We start from the raw sequence: 21,514 nt of genomic DNA, 5'->3' as shown, positions 1-21,514 counted from the left end.
AGATTTTTCGGTCAGAATTCGAACCTGCTCCAATCATTTGCCTTGTGGGGAGGCAGGGATTTTTCACATTGGTAACAGCTGAGATTTTTAGAACGTCGAACAGAGCAGCGCAACAACAGGCCCTTCGGCAACTGTGAGAAACAAAACTCACTCACAATTCAGCCTGAGACAAAGCCTTGGAAACAAGAACATTTAATTCTTTACGGCCTTGCAAGAACAGGCGTTTTGCTCAAGCAATCAGGCTAGCAAAAGCGCGCGAAAACAAAACATGTAAGCATTCTTATTCAGTTTGCAAGTTGCGGAATCACGCCTCCCTTTTCCCATCCTATCATAAGCCGATTACCTCACTCGTTTTTCTCTAATTTTCCTTATCTGACTACCCTGCTGTCCTTGTCCTTGTCTGTTACAGCCTGTCTGCTATTTTATCCAGTTCCCCTTATCATACTATAAGCTTATTGTGAAATGCCCCTACTGCTACTTTTGTGGTCAGCTACAACACTTTAAAGTTATTTCTTAGTTTACAACTATTTCTTAAACAAAAACCTCTATATTCGTTAAAATCTTAGCCTTAGGTATGCTGCAAGAATCCCGCGACCGTTTGTGTAATGTTCCCCTTCCCCTCCCCCCACAACACCCCGTCACCCATCTGCAAAAACAACATCTCTAACTGCATTTCTAATCTCCCACAAACTGTCAGGGACATTTAAGCTACTGCTCGGCGAGCACACGCTGGACGGCAGTAAATTGAGGGGTGTGTAGGTTAGGTTGATCTTAGATTAAGAAAACTGCTCGGCACGACATCGTGGGCCGAAGGGCCTGTACTGTGCAATGTTCTAACTGCAGGCACATCCACACACATCAAAGACATGGAGGGCTCGGCTGAATCTATTGCTTTCTTCTCTACGTGTCACGTTTCATCGAGGTAGCGTCCTAGGCCCAAGCATCTTCAGCGAGTGGTGAGAATATGCAGTGCACTGCCTGAGAGAGAGGGTGCTGGAGGCAGATTCAATGGTGACTTTGGTCGGAGGGTCGGATACTTATCTGAAGAGAGAATATTTGCTGCAGGGCGAGTGGGACTGGGGAAGTTGCTCGTGCAGAGAGCTGATGCAGACATGACAGGCTGAATGTATCATTCAATGCGTGCAGTTCTGCAGTTGGTTACCGCCTCCTCAAAAACGCTGTGCTGGTCACGTGAGAAGTCACGTAAGCTTAGCCCTGACCCACTTGATTGGTGAGATACTGACGATCTCTACATGACCATGAGACAGTGGTTCACTGACAGGGGAAAAAAAGCAACTGCTGTAAACGGACCTGCTGCTCTCGTTAGAAATCCTGGGAGGACTACGGCGACAGGGAAACTGTCAGCAGTGATCTACAAGTCTTTGAACAGAATCAAGCTGATTGAAAACATGGAGGACAAATGGGACTTGAGGCAGTCCGCGGTATTGTAGTTATCGCTTCTCGGCCTTTTGGCTAAGATCAAGTGTCTGTTCTTATCAGGACGGGGGTCGAGTTGCGAGTCATCAGAGCTAGTGGAGATCATCGCTGGATCGTGATTGGACGTTGGAGGATCGTTTGGTTGTGCTGACCTGCTATTGGTGGATCTTCATGCTGGCTTCGGCCTAACGCCAATTCAGGGACCAGCCAACCTCCGAGCTATGGCCTCAACAGCTGCGCGCAGCCCTGGGCAGGGGGTTCGAAACACCGTCTGGGTGTCTGTCAAGCAGGTGGAGGGCCGTACACCGGTGGATCGCATCCTGTTTATTAAGAAGGTATTGCTAGGATGCTGTGGGTTCGCTGCAGCAGACGTGTACTGCCTGCAGGATTTCCCTGGGGCAGGCTACTTTGATGTGACCTTCAGGAGCGTGAAGCAGTGCGAACAGCTCCTGAAGGTCTTCAAGGAGAAGGAAGGGGAGCCGCTGTTCTCCATCTTGTCGGCAACCCCATTGTGTGTGCTTCCTGCACAGAGGAGTCGGGTTGTTACAATCCATATGTACAACCCCTATGTTCCAGCGGCTGATGTCCTGACTTTCCTGGGAAGGTACGTCCAAGTTGAGGGAGAAGCCACCGACGTGATCGACCCCTTTGGGATCTGGACCAGTAAGCGACAGGTCAGAGTGACTCTGAGGGTCGATGGCAATGGGAACATTCTTCACCCACCCTCGAGCTTCGCAATTGGAGGGAACAGAGGCTACCTGACATATGCAGGGCAGCCAAAAGTGTGCCGAGCCTGCGGGAAGTCGGGACATGTGCTGGCGGATTGCAAAGTGACCATCTGCAGGAACTGCAAACAGGAGGGTCACCTGACTAAGGACTGTCAGGAAGAAAAGAGCTGCAACCTGTGCGGAGAGGCGGGCCACGTGTACAAGACCTGCCCAAGACGGGGGGGCCCCACTTACGCACAGATGGCTGGAGGTGGCAAGGCGAGCCGTGGACCCCCAAAGACCAGTAACGTCCACCTAGACAGCAGGGAAACAGAGTCTGGTGGCACCCAGAAAGAAGGACAGGCTGGAGTGGAGGAGGGGGCAGCCAGTGGAGAGACACAGCAGCTAATCCTAGCTCTCGCTGGGCAGATGGAAGCAATGGAGGAGGAGCTAATCGAGCAGGCAGAGGAGTGGATACCTGTTATAAACAGGAAGAGAAAATCCGGCCACGCCCACAAAGCCTTCGAGCAAAGGGGGAAAAGACAGCTGCACGAGGGAGGGACGGCCAGCTCTTCGGATGGGGAAGACGGGCACAAAGAACATCATCACCACCAGAAGAAGAGACAGAGTGCCGTAGATAAAGAGGAGGGCATTTCCTCCCAACCAGGAAACAACGGACCCCCTGAAGTCCACCCTCCACCCAGTGAGAACCAGGGGGTACCCACTGTCCCACAACTACAGGTAACTGAGAGCTGCGATCCTCTGACAGTCCCATTGTCAGACACAGAACTGGACGGTGCGGACCCTTGCCTTGGCTCAATGACACCAGAGCAGGTAAATGACCCCAGTGAGGGCCTGGATAGCTACCTCAGCCCAGCGAAGGTCCAGCAGTTTGTGCACACCATGGGGATGCAGACAGCTACCCCAGAGACAGGACAGTCAAATGGACAAGGGTAACCCCATATACTGGGGGTTAAAGAAGTTTTTCCTTTGCTCTCATATAACAGGGCACCCACTCAGTAGGTGGGTTCCGCTGAAGCCACAGCTAAATAATAAGAGACTGGATGGTTAATGAAGGGAACTGTAAATAGGATAACTGTAAATTTGAGTAATTCAATCTGTTCTTTACGACATGGAATGTATATATTTATGAACGATATGACAAATTGTACAAGTACCAAAGATTTATTTATATGAATAAAGTATATTTTGAAATAAAAAAAAAAAATAAAAAAAAATAAAAAAAAAAAATCTGTTCTTATCAGTTTAATATCTGATACGTCCCTTATCTGGGGACCATATATTAAATTGATTTTTGGAGCAGGGAGATGGAATAGGGGCTTGCTCCGTCCACTCCACGCATCGACCTGGTATTGCAGTACCTCCGGGAACGGTGCACCCCTCATCTATAAATCTAAAAACAGCTTCATGTTTATAACTCAGGCTTTCGGTGCTTTGTGTCTGCTGGATGGGTTGGAGTACCAAGTGCTTCATTTCTCACACCTCACATCCAACCGGGCGTGAGTCGATTCAAACTCGTCTGTTCTAAGGTGGCTGCTCAGCTCCCGCTCCCTATCCTTCTCTCGCCATCTCTGTCTCTTGCGCACCTTGACACTTGCTCTCAATGTCATCCCCTCGGACCCCTGCTGCGTGCTGCACCTTCCCGCCAACGCCGGGCCCCGATCACACCACATGGTGTCAGAATTTGGGAGTCGCAGCAACCGTAGCTGCCCACCAGCTTTTCATACTCGCGAGCGACATTTCAGAAAAACAAGAGAAGGTCAACTGTGCTACGTTGCTGCATGCTGCTGGGGATGAAGCTATCTCGGGGTTCAGTCGTTTTGATTTTGATGACTTGAAAGAGAGATTTCGAGAACACTGTGAGCTAGGACAAAAATCATCGGGACGTATTTAAGGCACATGCTTTTCATCAGACTGCAAGGGCAGGCGGAATCGATAGGTACGTATGTGACTGACCGGAAAAACGAGGCAAAGGACTGTGAGTTTCAGCCATTTTCCGATTCACGGAGCCGCGACAGAATCGTGTGTGCTATCACGAATGACTGAGTCAGAGGCAGGTTACTCAGAGAGTCAATTCTCACTGGGAAAAGCAAAGAGACAGCACTAACTCGACAACAGCACGTGAGAAAACGTAGAACAAACAAACCAATGTTTGCTGACCGGAACTGGCCTGGAAAGATAATAAGGCAGGTAGGAGCACTGCAGATTATCCGGCACCTGGGCTGTGTACGCAGGGACTGGCACAACACCCCCTTGCCTTCTTTTGCACTTAGAATGCTGCCAGTTCTGGCTGAGGCAGCAAAGTCAGTCTCACACAAGCAGCGTGTGCCAGCTGTCTGTGACAACAAATTCCAAAGACTCACAACCCTCTGAGAGAAGACGTTTCTCCTGATCTCACTCTTAAATTGGTGCCTCTTTATTCTGTTCAGTTCTAGACACTCCCATGAGGGAAAATGTCCTCTCAGCATTTACCCTGTCGAGCCACGTAAGAATCCAATATGTTTCAATAAGATTGTGTCTCATTCATTTAAACTCAGGATCTACACTCATCTGGAGGTAGGGTTTACCGGGCTCAGTTTTACTGAAAAGCTGACCTCCGGCTAGTTCAGCAAATAGGTCGTTGAGCAAAGGGAAAGGAAACCGCCTAGCACACACCAGCAGGTGAACTGTTGCAGCATGATATTGCGGCTCCGGCACTCAATCCCTCTACGAATGAAACCTAACAGCCTTCTTAACAGCACTATCCACTTGGGTGGCAACTTTCAGGGATCTATGTACATGGGACTCCAAGATCCCTCTGCACATCCACACTACCAAGAATCTTTCCATCGACCCAGTACTCTGCCTTCCTGTTATTCTTCCCAAAGTGCATCACCTCACATTTAGCTGCATTGAACTCCATTTGCCACCTCTCAGCCCAATTCTGCAGTTTATCCAAGTCCCCCTGCAACCTGTAACATTCTTCCACACTGACCACCACTCCACCGACTTTAGCGTCGTCTGCAAATTTACTAATCCATCCACCTATGTTATGCCTGCATCTAAGTCATTTATAAAAATGACAAACAGCAGTGGTCCCAAAACAGACCCTTGTGGCACACCACTAGTAACCGGACTCCAGGCTGAATATTTTCCATCAACCACCACCCGCTGCCTTCTTTCAGAAAGCCAGTTTCTAAGCCAAGCTGCTAAATCACCCTCAGTTCCATGCCTCTGCATTTTCTCCAACAGCCTACCACGTGGAACCTTATCAAAGGCTCCCGGCGTCCTGCTTCTCTATCCCATTGAAAACAATAGCGTGCTTCTTTAGAATTCTTGATCAGTCACTCTCAGAATCTTGACAAGTGATTGCCTTCGGCCCAGTTGAGTTTGATTCTGTCCAACCACATTCTTGCCCATAAAGCTCTAAGATTTCCTTTGTTGACGCGCAGGCTGTGTCTTCAGACTGACCGTATAACTGAACGTTCCCACCGTGAAAGCACCTGTGTGTGTTCCTCGCTCAGTTTCTGAAGGTTGCAGCGCAACGTGACTCAGCCGTATCAATGAAACCGGTGTCCACCTCCATTCTTACCGGTTTGCCGTTCAGTAAGGGAGCGACCGGGGCGTCGGCAGCTATCGCCAGTATCTGTAACAACAACACCTCATTGGTTTGTGCGCCTGGGCTTTTGTCTTCTTGCCCTTTTTGTACCATTTAGGATTTCTTCCTGTACTTTCGCTGCAGGTTATTGGTACTTTCTCCCCCGAGCGCACCCACTTAATATATTCTTTTTTAATGCTGCAGTTTCTGCACACAGCTTCTTTCCAGCAGCAATTTGCTGCTGCCTGACATGTGTTTCCACAGCAGTGGCAGTTTTGTGTCTGCGTTGGTGCTTGTCCCTGGGCCACCATTTTGTGAACTCTCAGCCACCATTTTGTGAGGTGTTGACCTTCCTTGGCTGCGAGTTCCATCACGGTTGCCATTCCCAGCACTTTCATTTAAGTGTAGTCACCTTTGCGTCAGTAATCTCTTCTGGATCGCTTCACATCTTACGGCAGGCTGCTACAAAAGGTAGAGTCTCGTGGGATCTGAGGTGAGTCGGCTAGCTGGATACAAAACCGACTCGGGGCGCATTTTTCGGAAAGGAGATCAGTAACTAGTGGCGTCCCGCAGGGCTCAGTGCTAGGACCTTTGTTGTTTGTGACGTGTAAATAAATGATCTGTACAAAGAGCTGTACAAAACTCCAGTTAGGCTACAATTGGGATATCGCGCGCAATGCTGTTCGGCACACTACCAGAAGGACGTGGATGCTTTGGAGAGGGTGCAGAGAAGGTTTACCAGCACGTTGCCTGCCCTGGAGCGCTTCTGCTGTGAGGAGAGATTGAATAAACTTGGATTGTCGTCACTGCAAAGACGGAAGCTGAGGGGCGACCTGATAGTGGTCGACAGCATACTGAGAGGCATCGAAAGGGTGGGGTGGCGAGTCAGTGGGTACAGGTTCACGGTGAGAGGGGGAAAGTGAGAAGGGAAAAGTGCGGGGAAAGGTTTTCACACAGAGGATGGTGGGTGCCTGGAACGCGTTGCCAGTCGAAGCGCTGGAAGCAGGCACATTAGGAACGTGGGTTGGTACATTAGGAACTTGCAGCGTGGGTTGGTACCTGGGACTTCGATGTTGTGGCTATTACGGAGACATGGGTAGAACAGGGACAGGATTGGCTGTTGCAGGTTCCAGGGTTTAAATGTTTTAGTAGGGTCAGAGGTGGGGGTAAAAGAGGGGGAGGTGTGGCATTGCTTGTCAAAGATAGTATTACAGCTGTGGAAAGGACGATGGATGAAGACTCGCCGTCTGAGGTAGTTTGGGCTGAGGTTAGGAATAGGAAAGGTGAGCTCACCCTGTTAGTAATTTTTTACAGGCCTCCTAATAGTCCTAGAAACGTAGAAGAAAGGATTGCGAGGATGATTCAAGAGAAGAGTGAAAGTAATAGGGTGGTTGTTATGGGGGACTTTAACTTTCCTGATATTGATTGGGAAAGCTATAGCTCAAGTTCGTTAGATGGGTCAGTGTTTGTCCAATGTGTGCAGGAGGGTTTCCTGACACAATATGTAGATAGGCCAACAAGAGGTGAGGCCATACTGGATTTGGTTCTGGGTAACGAACCAGGCCAGGTGTTAGAATTAGAGGTAGGTGAGCACTTTGGGGACAGTGACCACAATTCGGTGACTTTTACTCTCGCGATGGAGAGGGATAAGTGTGCACTACAGGGCAAGAGTTATAGCTGGGGGCAGGGAAATTATGATGCGGTGAGGCATGACTTAGGATGTGTGGCTTGGAAAAGTAAGCTTCAAGACAAGGGCGTAACTGATATGTGGAGCTTGTTCAAGGAGCAACTATTGAGTGTCCTTGATAAGTATGTACCCGTCAGGCAGGGAGGAAAGGGTCGTGTGAGGGAGCCGTGGTTTAATAAGGAATTGGAATCCCTTGTTAAATGGAAGAGGGCGGCCTATGTAAAGATGAGGCGTGAAGGTTCAATTGGGGCGATTGAGAGTTATACGGTAGCCAGGAAGGACCTGAAGAGAGAGCTAAGAGCAGCAAGGAGGGGACATGAAAGGGCCTTAGTTGGTAGGATTAGGGAAAACCCTAAGGCTTTCTATAGGTATGTCAGGAATAAAAGAATGACTAGGGTAGGAATAGGTCCAGTCAAGGATAGTCGTGGGAAGTTGCGTGTGGAGGCTGAAGAGATTGGGGAGACATTGAATGAATACTTTTCGTCAGTATTCAATCAGGAACAGGACATTGTTGTCAATGTGAGTACTGAGTCACAATTAAGTAGAATGGATGGCTTTGAGGTATGTAGAGAAGAGGTGTTGGAAATTCTGGAAAGGGTGAAAATAGATAAGTCCCCTGGGCCTGATGGCATTTATCCTAGGATTCTCCGGGAAGCAAGGGAGGAGATTGCAGAGCCATTGGCCTTGATTTTTATGTCCTCGTTGTCTACAGGAGTAGTGCCAGAAGATTGGAGGCTAGCAAATGTGGTTCCCTTGTTCAAGAAGGGGAGTAGGGATAACCCTAGTAACTATTGGCTGGTGAGTCTCACTTCTGTTGTGGGCAAAATCTTAGAGAGAATTCTAAGGGATAGGATTTATGAACATCTGGATAGGAATAATGTGATCAAGGATAGTCAGCATGGTTTTGTGAAGGGCAGGTCGTGCCTCACAAACCTTATTGAATTCTTTGAGAAGGTGACTAAGGAGGTGAACGAGGGGAAAGCGGTAGATGTGGTGTATATGGATTTTAGTAAGGCGTTTGATAAGGTTCCTCATGGTGGACTACTGCAAAAAACACGGAGGTATGGCATTGAGGGTGAGTTGGAGGTTTGGATTAGGAGTTGGCTGGCTGGAAGAAGACAGAGGGTAGTAGTTGATGGCAAAGGTTCATCTTGGAGTGCCGTCACTAGCGGTGTTCCGCAAGGATCTGTTTTGGGACCATTGCTGTTTGTCATTTTTATAAATGACCTGGAGGAGGGGTTAGAAGGTTGGGTGAGCAAGTTTGCGGATGATACGAAAGTCGGAGGAGTTGTAGACAGTGAGGAAGGATGTGGCAGGTTACAGCGGGATATAGATAAGCTGCAGAACTGGGCAGAAAGGTGGCAAATGGCGTTCAATGTAGCTAAGTGTGAGGTGATTCACTTTGGTAAGAGTAATAAAAAGATGGGGTACTGGGCTAATGGACGGATACTTGGTAGTGTGGATGAGCAGAGGGATCTTGGTGTCCATGTACACAGATCTTTGAAAGTTGCCACCCAGGTAAATAGTGCGGTGAAGAAGGCATATGGCGTACTGGCTTTTATTGGTAGAGGAATTGAGTTCCGGAGTACTGAGGTCATGTTGCAGTTGTATAAGACTCTGGTGCGTCCGCATCTGGAGTATTGTGTGCAGTTTTGGTCGCCATACTATAGGAAGGATGTGGAGGCACTGGAACGGGTGCAGAGGAGGTTTACCAGGATGTTGCCTGGTATGGTAGAAAGATCATATGAGGAAAGGCTGAGGCACTTGGGGTTGTTTTCATTGGAGAAAAGAAGGTTTAGGGGTGACTTGATAGAGGTGTACAAGATGATTAGGGGTTTAGATAGGGTCGACAGTGAGAATCTTTTTCCAAGGGGGCATAGCTTTAAATTAAGGGGGGGTAGGTATAGGACAGATGTTAGGGGTAGGTTCTTTACTCAGCGAGTCGTGAGTTCATGGAATGCCCTGCCAGTAGCAGTGGTGGACTCTCCCTCATTATGGGCATTTAAGCAGGCATTGGATAGGCATATGGAGGATAGTGGGCTAGTGTAGGTTAGGTGGGCTTGGATCGGCGCAACATCGAGGGCCGAAGGGCCTGTACTGCGCTGAATTCTTCTATGTTCTATGTTTAAGGCTCACCTTGTTAGACACGTGAACGGGAGGCGGAACGGCGGGACTGAAACCACGTCTGGGCAACAAGTAGCACGTCCAAACAAGGAGTAGGAATCGGCACAGGCTCGCTGGGCCCTGTGTTATCGACCCGACGTGCCAAAGTCTCCGGCCACGTGTATAACTTTGGTGAATTTCTGCAAATACCTTGTAGACGGGGCTGTGACAGGGACCTTATTGGGGTGTCGACGATAATGAGGGCCACGGCGGGCATTTTTGCTGAGTTTGCAGATGGCACAAAGATAGCGAGAGGGACAGGTAGTTTTGAGGAAACGGGCAGGCTGCAGAAGGGCGTGGAGATGAAGGGCGAGTGGGGAAAGAAGTGACCAAGTGTGCGGTTTTGCACTTTGGTAGCAAGAACAATCGGGTAGACGATTTTCTGAACGAGGGAAAGGCTTTGCAAATCTGAAGCGCTGAGGGTCTTGGGAGTCTTAGTTCCAGGTTGTTTCATGATTAACATGCAGGTTCATCCGATGGTTCGGAAGGCAAATGCAGTGTCGGCATTCATTTCAAGCGGGCGAGAAAAAAGGAGCAGAGACGTGCTGCTGAGGCTGCATCAGACTCTGGTCTGACCACAGGTGGAATATCGGGAGCAGTTTTGTGCCCTGTACCAAAGGAAGGGATGCGCTGGTGTTGGAGGGAGTCTAGAGAAGGTTTACAAGCGTGTTCCCCCTGGGGCTGAAGGGTTTGTCACACGAGGTCTCTGGGTCTATACCCGATGGTGTTTCGAAAGGTAAGGCGGGATCTGACTGAACCTTACAGGCTACTGGGAGGCCTGGTCAGAGTGGATGTGAAGAAGATTAGATTAGATTACATTACATTACAGTGTGGAAACAGGCCCTTCGACCCAACAAGTCCACACCGACCCGCCGAAGCGCAACCCACCCATACCCCTACATTTGCCCCTTACCTAACACTACGGGCAATTTAGCATGGCCAATTCACCTGACCTGCACATCTTTGGACTGTGGGAGGAAACCGGAGCACCCGGAGGAAACCCACGCAGGCACGGGGAGAACGTGCAAACTCCACACAGTCAGTCGCCTGAGGCGGGAATTGAACCCGATGATCCCACTAGTAGGCGAGACGAGGACCTGGAAGTACAGCCTCAGGGTGAAGGGTCGTCCCTTCAGGCTGAGATGAGGTTGCATTTAAGACAGAGATAGAGAGGTTCTTGATTATAAGGGGATCAAGGGTTGTGGGGAGAGGGCAGGAGAATCGGGGTTGAGAAACCTGTGAGCCACGACCGAATGGCGGAGCGTGGGCCGAATGGCCCGATTCTGCTCCTACGTCTTATGGGCCGTCAGACCTTCCGTGGTCTTGCGGTCATGACAGAAAGCAGTTGTTTCCCAGAGGGTGGCGGCGGTCTGGAATGCACTGCTTGGGAGGGTAGCGAGGCGGGGAACCTCAAAACCTTGAAAAACTACTTGGATGAGCACTGGAAATGTCATAACCTTTCCTGGCTACGGACCAAGTGCTGGAAAGTGGGACTAGAGCAGACTTAGAGTAGCTTTGTCAGTGCGGACTCGGAGGGCCAAAGGGCCTCTTCTGTACTGTGTGACTGTGTGGGGAAGCTTTCTGATTCCCATCTGTTGATTGAGGCCGCCCCATTGATGCTTCCTGATGCGGAGCAGCCGGATGGATCCAAGTGCGCATTGAAGGTGAGAGGGTGGCAGAGAGCTTCGGAGCCTCCGTCCGTTTGGTTCAGGTTTCGTCTCGTCCTGATGCAAGCATCGATGTACGTGCTCAGTGGCTACCAATAGAGTGAAGGTGCAGTTGATCACTGACTCCACGCGTGGTGCTGCAGGTTGTAATGTCTAGACGAAAACAGAACTCGCTGCACCCTTCGGGAGAAGGGTCACTGGACTCGAAAAAGCGTTAATTCTGCTTTTTCCCCACAGATGCTGAGGTTTTGCTTACTGGGTGTTTTGCTTTATTTTGCATTTTAGACCTTGCTTTTTGATTGCACAGCCACTATCAAACCATTAGCTTGCTGTTAGCGCTGCAATTAGCACTCTTGAATCTTGATTTGCAATTCTAAGGAAGCAGACCGAATTGGAATGTTTGGAGCCGAACCAATAAAGGCTGATTTGCTGTAAATTGATCTTCACATCCCCGCCCCGTCGTGCTATTCATTTGCACGAGGTGGGTTGGGGGATGGGAGTTCACACTTTCCAAGACAAGATGGATTAGTCTGTAAGAGGTACTGTTCGTAAAGGTGAGCGAGCCGAGATTTCCTGACAGTGAGATTTTTCGGTCAGAATTCGAACCTGCTCCAATCATTTGCCTTGTGGGGAGGCAGGGATTTTTCACATTGGTAACAGCTGAGATTTTTAGAACGTCGAACAGAGCAGCGCAACAACAGGCCCTTCGGCAACTGTGAGAAACAAAACTCACTCACAATTCAGCCTGAGACAAAGCCTTGGAAACAAGAACATTTAATTCTTTACGGCCTTGCAAGAACAGGCGTTTTGCTCAAGCAATCAGGCTAGCAAAAGCGCGCGAAAACAAAACATGTAAGCATTCTTATTCAGTTTGCAAGTTGCGGAATCACGCCTCCCTTTTCCCATCCTATCATAAGCCGATTACCTCACTCGTTTTTCTCTAATTTTCCTTATCTGACTACCCTGCTGTCCTTGTCCTTGTCTGTTACAGCCTGTCTGCTATTTTATCCAGTTCCCCTTATCATACTATAAGCTTATTGTGAAATGCCCCTACTGCTACTTTTGTGGTCAGCTACAACACTTTAAAGTTATTTCTTAGTTTACAACTATTTCTTAAACAAAAACCTCTATATTCGTTAAAATCTTAGCCTTAGGTATGCTGCAAGAATCCCGCGACCGTTTGTGTAATGTTCCCCTTCCCCTCCCCCCACAACACCCCGTCACCCATCTGCAAAAACAACATCTCTAACTGCATTTCTAATCTCCCACAAACTGTCAGGGACATTTAAGCTACTGCTCGGCGAGCACACGCTGGACGGCAGTAAATTGAGGGGTGTGTAGGTTAGGTTGATCTTAGATTAAGAAAACTGCTCGGCACGACATCGTGGGCCGAAGGGCCTGTACTGTGCAATGTTCTAACTGCAGGCACATCCACACACATCAAAGACATGGAGGGCTCGGCTGAATCTATTGCTTTCTTCTCTACGTGTCACGTTTCATCGAGGTAGCGTCCTAGGCCCAAGCATCTTCAGCGAGTGGTGAGAATATGCAGTGCACTGCCTGAGAGAGAGGGTGCTGGAGGCAGATTCAATGGTGACTTTGGTCGGAGGGTCGGATACTTATCTGAAGAGAGAATATTTGCTGCAGGGCGAGTGGGACTGGGGAAGTTGCTCGTGCAGAGAGCTGATGCAGACATGACAGGCTGAATGTATCATTCAATGCGTGCAGTTCTGCAGTTGGTTACCGCCTCCTCAAAAACGCTGTGCTGGTCACGTGAGAAGTCACGTAAGCTTAGCCCTGACCCACTTGATTGGTGAGATACTGACGATCTCTACATGACCATGAGACAGTGGTTCACTGACAGGGGAAAAAAAGCAACTGCTGTAAACGGACCTGCTGCTCTCGTTAGAAATCCTGGGAGGACTACGGCGACAGGGAAACTGTCAGCAGTGATCTACAAGTCTTTGAACAGAATCAAGCTGATTGAAAACATGGAGGACAAATGGGACTTGAGGCAGTCCGCGGTATTGTAGTTATCGCTTCTCGGCCTTTTGGCTAAGATCAAGTGTCTGTTCTTATCAGGACAGGGGTCGAGTTGCGAGTCATCAGAGCTAGTGGAGATCATCGCTGGATCGTGATTGGACGTTGGAGGATCGTTTGGTTGTGCTGACCTGCTATTGGTGGATCTTCATGCTGGCTTCGGCCTAACGCCAATTCAGGGACCAGCCAACCTCCGAGCTATGGCCTCAACAGCTGCGCGCAGCCCTGGGCAGGGGGTTCGAAACACCGTCTGGGTGTCTGTCAAGCAGGTGGAGGGCCGTACACCGGTGGATCGCATCCTGTTTATTAAGAAGGTATTGCTAGGATGCTGTGGGTTCGCTGCAGCAGACGTGTACTGCCTGCAGGATTTCCCTGGGGCAGGCTACTTTGATGTGACCTTCAGGAGTGTGAAGCAATGTGAGCAGCTCCTGAAGGTCTTCAAGGAGAAGGAAGGGGAGCCGCTGTTCTCCATCTTGTCGGCAACCCCATTGTGTGTGCTTCCTGCACAGAGGAGTCGGGTTGTTACAATCCATATGTACAACCCCTATGTTCCAGCGGCTGATGTCCTGACTTTCCTGGGAAGGTACGTCCAAGTTGAGGGAGAAGCCACCGACGTGATCGACCCCTTTGGGATCTGGACCAGTAAGCGGCAGGTCAGAGTGACTCTGAGGGTCGATGGCAATGGGAACATTCTTCACCCACCCTCGAGCTTCGCAATTGGAGGGAACAGAGGCTACCTGACATATGCAGGGCAGCCAAAAGTGTGCCGAGCCTGCGGGAAGTCGGGACATGTGCTGGCGGATTGCAAAGTGACCATCTGCAGGAACTGCAAACAGGAGGGTCACCTGACTAAGGACTGTCAGGAAGAAAAGAGCTGCAACCTGTGCGGAGAGGCGGGCCACGTGTACAAGACCTGCCCAAGACGGGGGGGCCCCACTTACGCACAGATGGCTGGAGGTGGCAAGGCGAGCCGTGGACCCCCAAAGACCAGTAACGTCCACCTAGACAGCAGGGAAACAGAGTCTGGTGGCACCCAGAAAGAAGAACAGGCCGGAGTGGAGGAGGGGGCAGCCAGCGGAGAGACACAGCAGCTGATCCTAGCTCTCGCTGGGCAGATGGAAGCAATGGAGGAGGAGGTAATCGAGCAGGCAGAGGAGTGGATACCGGTTATAAACAGGAAGAGAAAATCCGGCCACGCCCACAAAGCCTTCGAGCAAAGGGGGAAAAGACAGCTGCACGAGGGAGGGACGGCCAGCTCTTCGGATGGGGAAGACGGGCACAAAGAACATCATCACCACCAGAAGAAGAGACAGAGCGCCGTAGATAAAGAGGAGGGCATTTCCTCCCAGCCAGGAAACAACGGACCCCCTGAAGTCCACCCTCCACCCAGTGAGAACCAGGGGGTACCCACTGCCCCACAACTACAGGTAACTGAGAGCTGCGATCCTCTGACAGTCCCATTGTCAGACACAGAACTGGACGGTGCGGACCCTTGCCTTGGCTCAATGACACCAGAGCAGGTAAATGACCCCAGTGAGGGCCTGGATAGCTACCTCAGCCCAGCGAAGGTCCAGCAGTTTGTGCACACCATGGGGATGCAGACAGCTACCCCAGAGACAGGACAGTCAAATGGACAATGGTAACCCCATAAACTGGGGGTTGAAGAAGTTTTCCTTTGCTCTCATATAACAGGGCACCCACTCAGTAGGTGGGTTCCGCTGAAGCCACAGCTAAATAATAAGAGACTGGATGGTTAATGAAGGGAACTGTAAATAGGATAACTGTAAATTTGAGTAATTCAATCTGTTCTTTACGACATGGAATGTATATATTTATGAACGATATGACAAATTGTACAAGTACCAAAGATTTATTTTATGAATAAAGTATATTTTGAAATAAAAAAAAAAAATCTGTTCTTATCAGTTTAATATCTGATACGTCCCTTATCTGGGGACCATATATTAAATTGATTTTTGGAGCAGGGAGATGGAATAGGGGTTTGCTCCGTCCACTCCACGCATCGACCTGGTATTGCAGTACCTCCGGGAACGGTGCACCCCTCATCTATAAATCTAAAAACAGCTTCATGTTTATAACTCAGGCTTTCGGTGCTTTGTGTCTGCTGGATGGGTTGGAGGACCAAGTGCTTCATTTCTCACACCTCACATCCAACCGGGCGTGAGTCGATTCAAACTCGTCTGTTCTAAGGTGGCTGCTCAGCTCCCGCTCCCTATCCTTCTCTCGCCATCTCTGTCTCTTGCGCACCTTGACACTTGCTCTCAATGTCATCCCCTCGGACCCCTGCTGCGTGCTGCACCTTCCCGCCAACGCCGGGCCCCGATCACACCACATGGTGTCAGAATTTGGGAGTCGCAGCAACCGTAGCTGCCCACCAGCTTTTCATACTCGCGAGCGACATTTCAGAAAAACAAGAGAAGGTCAACTGTGCTACGTTGCTGCATGCTGCTGGGGATGAAGCTATCTCGGGGTTCAGTCGTTTTGATTTTGATGACTTGAAAGAGAGATTTCGAGAACACTGTGAGCTAGGACAAAAATCATCGGGACGTATTTAAGGCACATGCTTTTCATCAGACTGCAAGGGCAGGCGGAATCGATAGGTACGTATGTGACTGACCGGAAAAACGAGGCAAAGGACTGTGAGTTTCAGCCATTTTCCGATTCACGGAGCCGCGACAGAATCGTGTGTGCTATCACGAATGACTGAGTCAGAGGCAGGTTACTCAGAGAGTCAATTCTCACTGGGAAAAGCAAAGAGACAGCACTAACTCGACAACAGCACGTGAGAAAACGTAGAACAAACAAACCAATGTTTGCTGACCGGAACTGGCCTGGAAAGATAATAAGGCAGGTAGGAGCACTGCAGATTATCCGGCACCTGGGCTGTGTACGCAGGGACTGGCACAACACCCCCTTGCCTTCTTTTGCACTTAGAATGCTGCCAGTTCTGGCTGAGGCAGCAAAGTCAGTCTCACACAAGCAGCGTGTGCCAGCTGTCTGTGACAACAAATTCCAAAGACTCACAACCCTCTGAGAGAAGACGTTTCTCCTGATCTCACTCTTAAATTGGTGCCTCTTTATTCTGTTCAGTTCTAGACACTCCCATGAGGGAAAATGTCCTCTCAGCATTTACCCTGTCGAGCCACGTAAGAATCCAATATGTTTCAATAAGATTGTGTCTCATTCATTTAAACTCAGGATCTACACTCATCTGGAGGTAGGGTTTACCGGGCTCAGTTTTACTGAAAAGCTGACCTCCGGCTAGTTCAGCAAATAGGTCGTTGAGCAAAGGGAAAGGAAACCGCCTAGCACACACCAGCAGGTGAACTGTTGCAGCATGATATTGCGGCTCCGGCACTCAATCCCTCTACGAATGAAACCTAACAGCCTTCTTAACAGCACTATCCACTTGGGTGGCAACTTTCAGGGATCTATGTACATGGGACTCCAAGATCCCTCTGCACATCCACACTACCAAGAATCTTTCCATCGACCCAGTACTCTGCCTTCCTGTTATTCTTCCCAAAGTGCATCACCTCACATTTAGCTGCATTGAACTCCATTTGCCACCTCTCAGCCCAATTCTGCAGTTTATCCAAGTCCCCCTGCAACCTGTAACATTCTTCCACACTGACCACCACTCCACCGACTTTAGCGTCGTCTGCAAATTTACTAATCCATCCACCTATGTTATGCCTGCATCTAAGTCATTTATAAAAATGACAAACAGCAGTGGTCCCAAAACAGACCCTTGTGGCACACCACTAGTAACCGGACTCCAGGCTGAATATTTTCCATCAACCACCACCCGCTGCCTTCTTTCAGAAAGCCAGTTTCTAAGCCAAGCTGCTAAATCACCCTCAGTTCCATGCCTCTGCATTTTCTCCAACAGCCTACCACGTGGAACCTTATCAAAGGCTCCCGGCGTCCTGCTTCTCTATCCCATTGAAAACAATAGCGTGCTTCTTTAGAATTCTTGATCAGTCACTCTCAGAATCTTGACAAGTGATTGCCTTCGGCCCAGTTGAGTTTGATTCTGTCCAACCACATTCTTGCCCATAAAGCTCTAAGATTTCCTTTGTTGACGCGCAGGCTGTGTCTTCAGACTGACCGTATAACTGAACGTTCCCACCGTGAAAGCACCTGTGTGTGTTCCTCGCTCAGTTTCTGAAGGTTGCAGCGCAACGTGACTCAGCCGTATCAATGAAACCGGTGTCCACCTCCATTCTTACCGGTTTGCCGTTCAGTAAGGGAGCGACCGGGGCGTCGGCAGCTATCGCCAGTATCTGTAACAACAACACCTCATTGGTTTGTGCGCCTGGGCTTTTGTCTTCTTGCCCTTTTTGTACCATTTAGGATTTCTTCCTGTACTTTCGCTGCAGGTTATTGGTACTTTCTCCCCCGAGCGCACCCACTTAATATATTCTTTTTTAATGCTGCAGTTTCTGCACACAGCTTCTTTCCAGCAGCAATTTGCTGCTGCCTGACATGTGTTTCCACAGCAGTGGCAGTTTTGTGTCTGCGTTGGTGCTTGTCCCTGGGCCACCATTTTGTGAACTCTCAGCCACCATTTTGTGAGGTGTTGACCTTCCTTGGCTGCGAGTTCCATCACGGTTGCCATTCCCAGCACTTTCATTTAAGTGTAGTCACCTTTGCGTCAGTAATCTCTTCTGGATCGCTTCACATCTTACGGCAGGCTGCTACAAAAGGTAGAGTCTCGTGGGATCTGAGGTGAGTCGGCTAGCTGGATACAAAACCGACTCGGGGCGCATTTTTCGGAAAGGAGATCAGTAACTAGTGGCGTCCCGCAGGGCTCAGTGCTAGGACCTTTGTTGTTTGTGACGTGTAAATAAATGATCTGTACAAAGAGCTGTACAAAACTCCAGTTAGGCTACAATTGGGATATCGCGCGCAATGCTGTTCGGCACACTACCAGAAGGACGTGGATGCTTTGGAGAGGGTGCAGAGAAGGTTTACCAGCACGTTGCCTGCCCTGGAGCGCTTCTGCTGTGAGGAGAGATTGAATAAACTTGGATTGTCGTCACTGCAAAGACGGAAGCTGAGGGGCGACCTGATAGTGGTCGACAGCATACTGAGAGGCATCGAAAGGGTGGGGTGGCGAGTCAGTGGGTACAGGTTCACGGTGAGAGGGGGAAAGTGAGAAGGGAAAAGTGCGGGGAAAGGTTTTCACACAGAGGATGGTGGGTGCCTGGAACGCGTTGCCAGTCGAAGCGCTGGAAGCAGGCACATTAGGAACGTGGGTTGGTACATTAGGAACTTGCAGCGTGGGTTGGTACCTGGGACTTCGATGTTGTGGCTATTACGGAGACATGGGTAGAACAGGGACAGGATTGGCTGTTGCAGGTTCCAGGGTTTAAATGTTTTAGTAGGGTCAGAGGTGGGGGTAAAAGAGGGGGAGGTGTGGCATTGCTTGTCAAAGATAGTATTACAGCTGTGGAAAGGACGATGGATGAAGACTCGCCGTCTGAGGTAGTTTGGGCTGAGGTTAGGAATAGGAAAGGTGAGCTCACCCTGTTAGTAATTTTTTACAGGCCTCCTAATAGTCCTAGAAACGTAGAAGAAAGGATTGCGAGGATGATTCAAGAGAAGAGTGAAAGTAATAGGGTGGTTGTTATGGGGGACTTTAACTTTCCTGATATTGATTGGGAAAGCTATAGCTCAAGTTCGTTAGATGGGTCAGTGTTTGTCCAATGTGTGCAGGAGGGTTTCCTGACACAATATGTAGATAGGCCAACAAGAGGTGAGGCCATACTGGATTTGGTTCTGGGTAACGAACCAGGCCAGGTGTTAGAATTAGAGGTAGGTGAGCACTTTGGGGACAGTGACCACAATTCGGTGACTTTTACTCTCGCGATGGAGAGGGATAAGTGTGCACTACAGGGCAAGAGTTATAGCTGGGGGCAGGGAAATTATGATGCGGTGAGGCATGACTTAGGATGTGTGGCTTGGAAAAGTAAGCTTCAAGACAAGGGCGTAACTGATATGTGGAGCTTGTTCAAGGAGCAACTATTGAGTGTCCTTGATAAGTATGTACCCGTCAGGCAGGGAGGAAAGGGTCGTGTGAGGGAGCCGTGGTTTAATAAGGAATTGGAATCCCTTGTTAAATGGAAGAGGGCGGCCTATGTAAAGATGAGGCGTGAAGGTTCAATTGGGGCGATTGAGAGTTATACGGTAGCCAGGAAGGACCTGAAGAGAGAGCTAAGAGCAGCAAGGAGGGGACATGAAAGGGCCTTAGTTGGTAGGATTAGGGAAAACCCTAAGGCTTTCTATAGGTATGTCAGGAATAAAAGAATGACTAGGGTAGGAATAGGTCCAGTCAAGGATAGTCGTGGGAAGTTGCGTGTGGAGGCTGAAGAGATTGGGGAGACATTGAATGAATACTTTTCGTCAGTATTCAATCAGGAACAGGACATTGTTGTCAATGTGAGTACTGAGTCACAATTAAGTAGAATGGATGGCTTTGAGGTATGTAGAGAAGAGGTGTTGGAAATTCTGGAAAGGGTGAAAATAGATAAGTCCCCTGGGCCTGATGGCATTTATCCTAGGATTCTCCGGGAAGCAAGGGAGGAGATTGCAGAGCCATTGGCCTTGATTTTTATGTCCTCGTTGTCTACAGGAGTAGTGCCAGAAGATTGGAGGCTAGCAAATGTGGTTCCCTTGTTCAAGAAGGGGAGTAGGGATAACCCTAGTAACTATTGGCTGGTGAGTCTCACTTCTGTTGTGGGCAAAATCTTAGAGAGAATTCTAAGGGATAGGATTTATGAACATCTGGATAGGAATAATGTGATCAAGGATAGTCAGCATGGTTTTGTGAAGGGCAGGTCGTGCCTCACAAACCTTATTGAATTCTTTGAGAAGGTGACTAAGGAGGTGAACGAGGGGAAAGCGGTAGATGTGGTGTATATGGATTTTAGTAAGGCGTTTGATAAGGTTCCTCATGGTGGACTACTGCAAAAAACACGGAGGTATGGCATTGAGGGTGAGTTGGAGGTTTGGATTAGGAGTTGGCTGGCTGGAAGAAGACAGAGGGTAGTAGTTGATGGCAAAGGTTCATCTTGGAGTGCCGGCACTAGCGGTGTTCCGCAAGGATCTGTTTTGGGACCATTGCTGTTTGTCATTTTTATAAATGACCTGGAGGAGGGGTTAGAAGGTTGGGTGAGCAAGTTTGCGGATGATACGAAAGTCGGAGGAGTTGTAGACAGTGAGGAAGGATGTGGCAGGTTACAGCGGGATATAGATAAGCTGCAGAACTGGGCAGAAAGGTGGCAAATGGCGTTCAATGTAGCTAAGTGTGAGGTGATTCACTTTGGTAAGAGTAATAAAAAGATGGGGTACTGGGCTAATGGACGGATACTTGGTAGTGTGGATGAGCAGAGGGATCTTGGTGTCCATGTACACAGATCTTTGAAAGTTGCCACCCAGGTAAATAGTGCGGTGAAGAAGGCATATGGCGTACTGGCTTTTATTGGTAGAGGAATTGAGTTCCGGAGTACTGAGGTCATGTTGCAGTTGTATAAGACTCTGGTGCATCCGCATCTGGAGTATTGTGTGCAGTTTTGGTCGCCATACTATAGGAAGGATGTGGAGGCACTGGAACGGGTGCAGAGGAGGTTTACCAGGATGTTGCCTGGTATGGTAGAAAGATCATATGAGGAAAGGCTGAGGCACTTGGGGTTGTTTTCATTGGAGAAAAGAAGGTTTAGGGGTGACTTGATAGAGGTGTACAAGATGATTAGGGGTTTAGATAGGGTCGACAGTGAGAATCTTTTTCCAAGGGGGCATAGCTTTAAATTAAGGGGGGGTAGGTATAGGACAGATGTTAGGGGTAGGTTCTTTACTCAGCGAGTCGTGAGTTCATGGAATGCCCTGCCAGTAGCAGTGGTGGACTCTCCCTCATTATGGGCATTTAAGCAGGCATTGGATAGGCATATGGAGGATAGTGGGCTAGTGTAGGTTAGGTGGGCTTGGATCGGCGCAACATCGAGGGCCGAAGGGCCTGTACTGCGCTGAATTCTTCTATGTTCTATGTTTAAGGCTCACCTTGTTAGACACGTGAACGGGAGGCGGAACGGCGGGACTGAAACCACGTCTGGGCAACAAGTAGCACGGCCAAACAAGGAGTAGGAATCGGCACAGGCTCGCTGGGCCCTGTGTTATCGACCCGACGTGCCAA

General features: G+C 49.3%; 1 non-coding gene and 1 pseudogene across 1 annotated transcript; both read left to right on the top strand.

Moving 5' to 3' along the window:
- Window positions 1–3,348: 3,348 nt before the first annotated feature.
- Window positions 3,349–3,548, top strand: LOC148148462 (U2 spliceosomal RNA). Its single transcript, XR_015758972.1, has one exon. It is a non-coding gene; the product is annotated as a U2 spliceosomal RNA (small nuclear RNA).
- Window positions 3,549–15,187: 11,639 nt separating this feature from the next.
- On the top strand, window positions 15,188–15,364 carry LOC148148461 (U2 spliceosomal RNA; annotated as a pseudogene).
- The last annotated feature ends 6,150 nt before the right edge of the window (window positions 15,365–21,514 follow it).

This window comes from Chiloscyllium plagiosum, unplaced genomic scaffold, assembly GCF_037043375.1.
Source record: "Chiloscyllium plagiosum isolate Xiang-an unplaced genomic scaffold, Cpla_swu_hap1 HiC_scaffold_12, whole genome shotgun sequence".
NCBI classification, from domain to species: domain Eukaryota; kingdom Metazoa; phylum Chordata; class Chondrichthyes; order Orectolobiformes; family Hemiscylliidae; genus Chiloscyllium; species Chiloscyllium plagiosum.
Note: the sequence above shows the minus strand (reverse complement) of the source record. Positions and strands in the feature narration are given on the sequence as shown.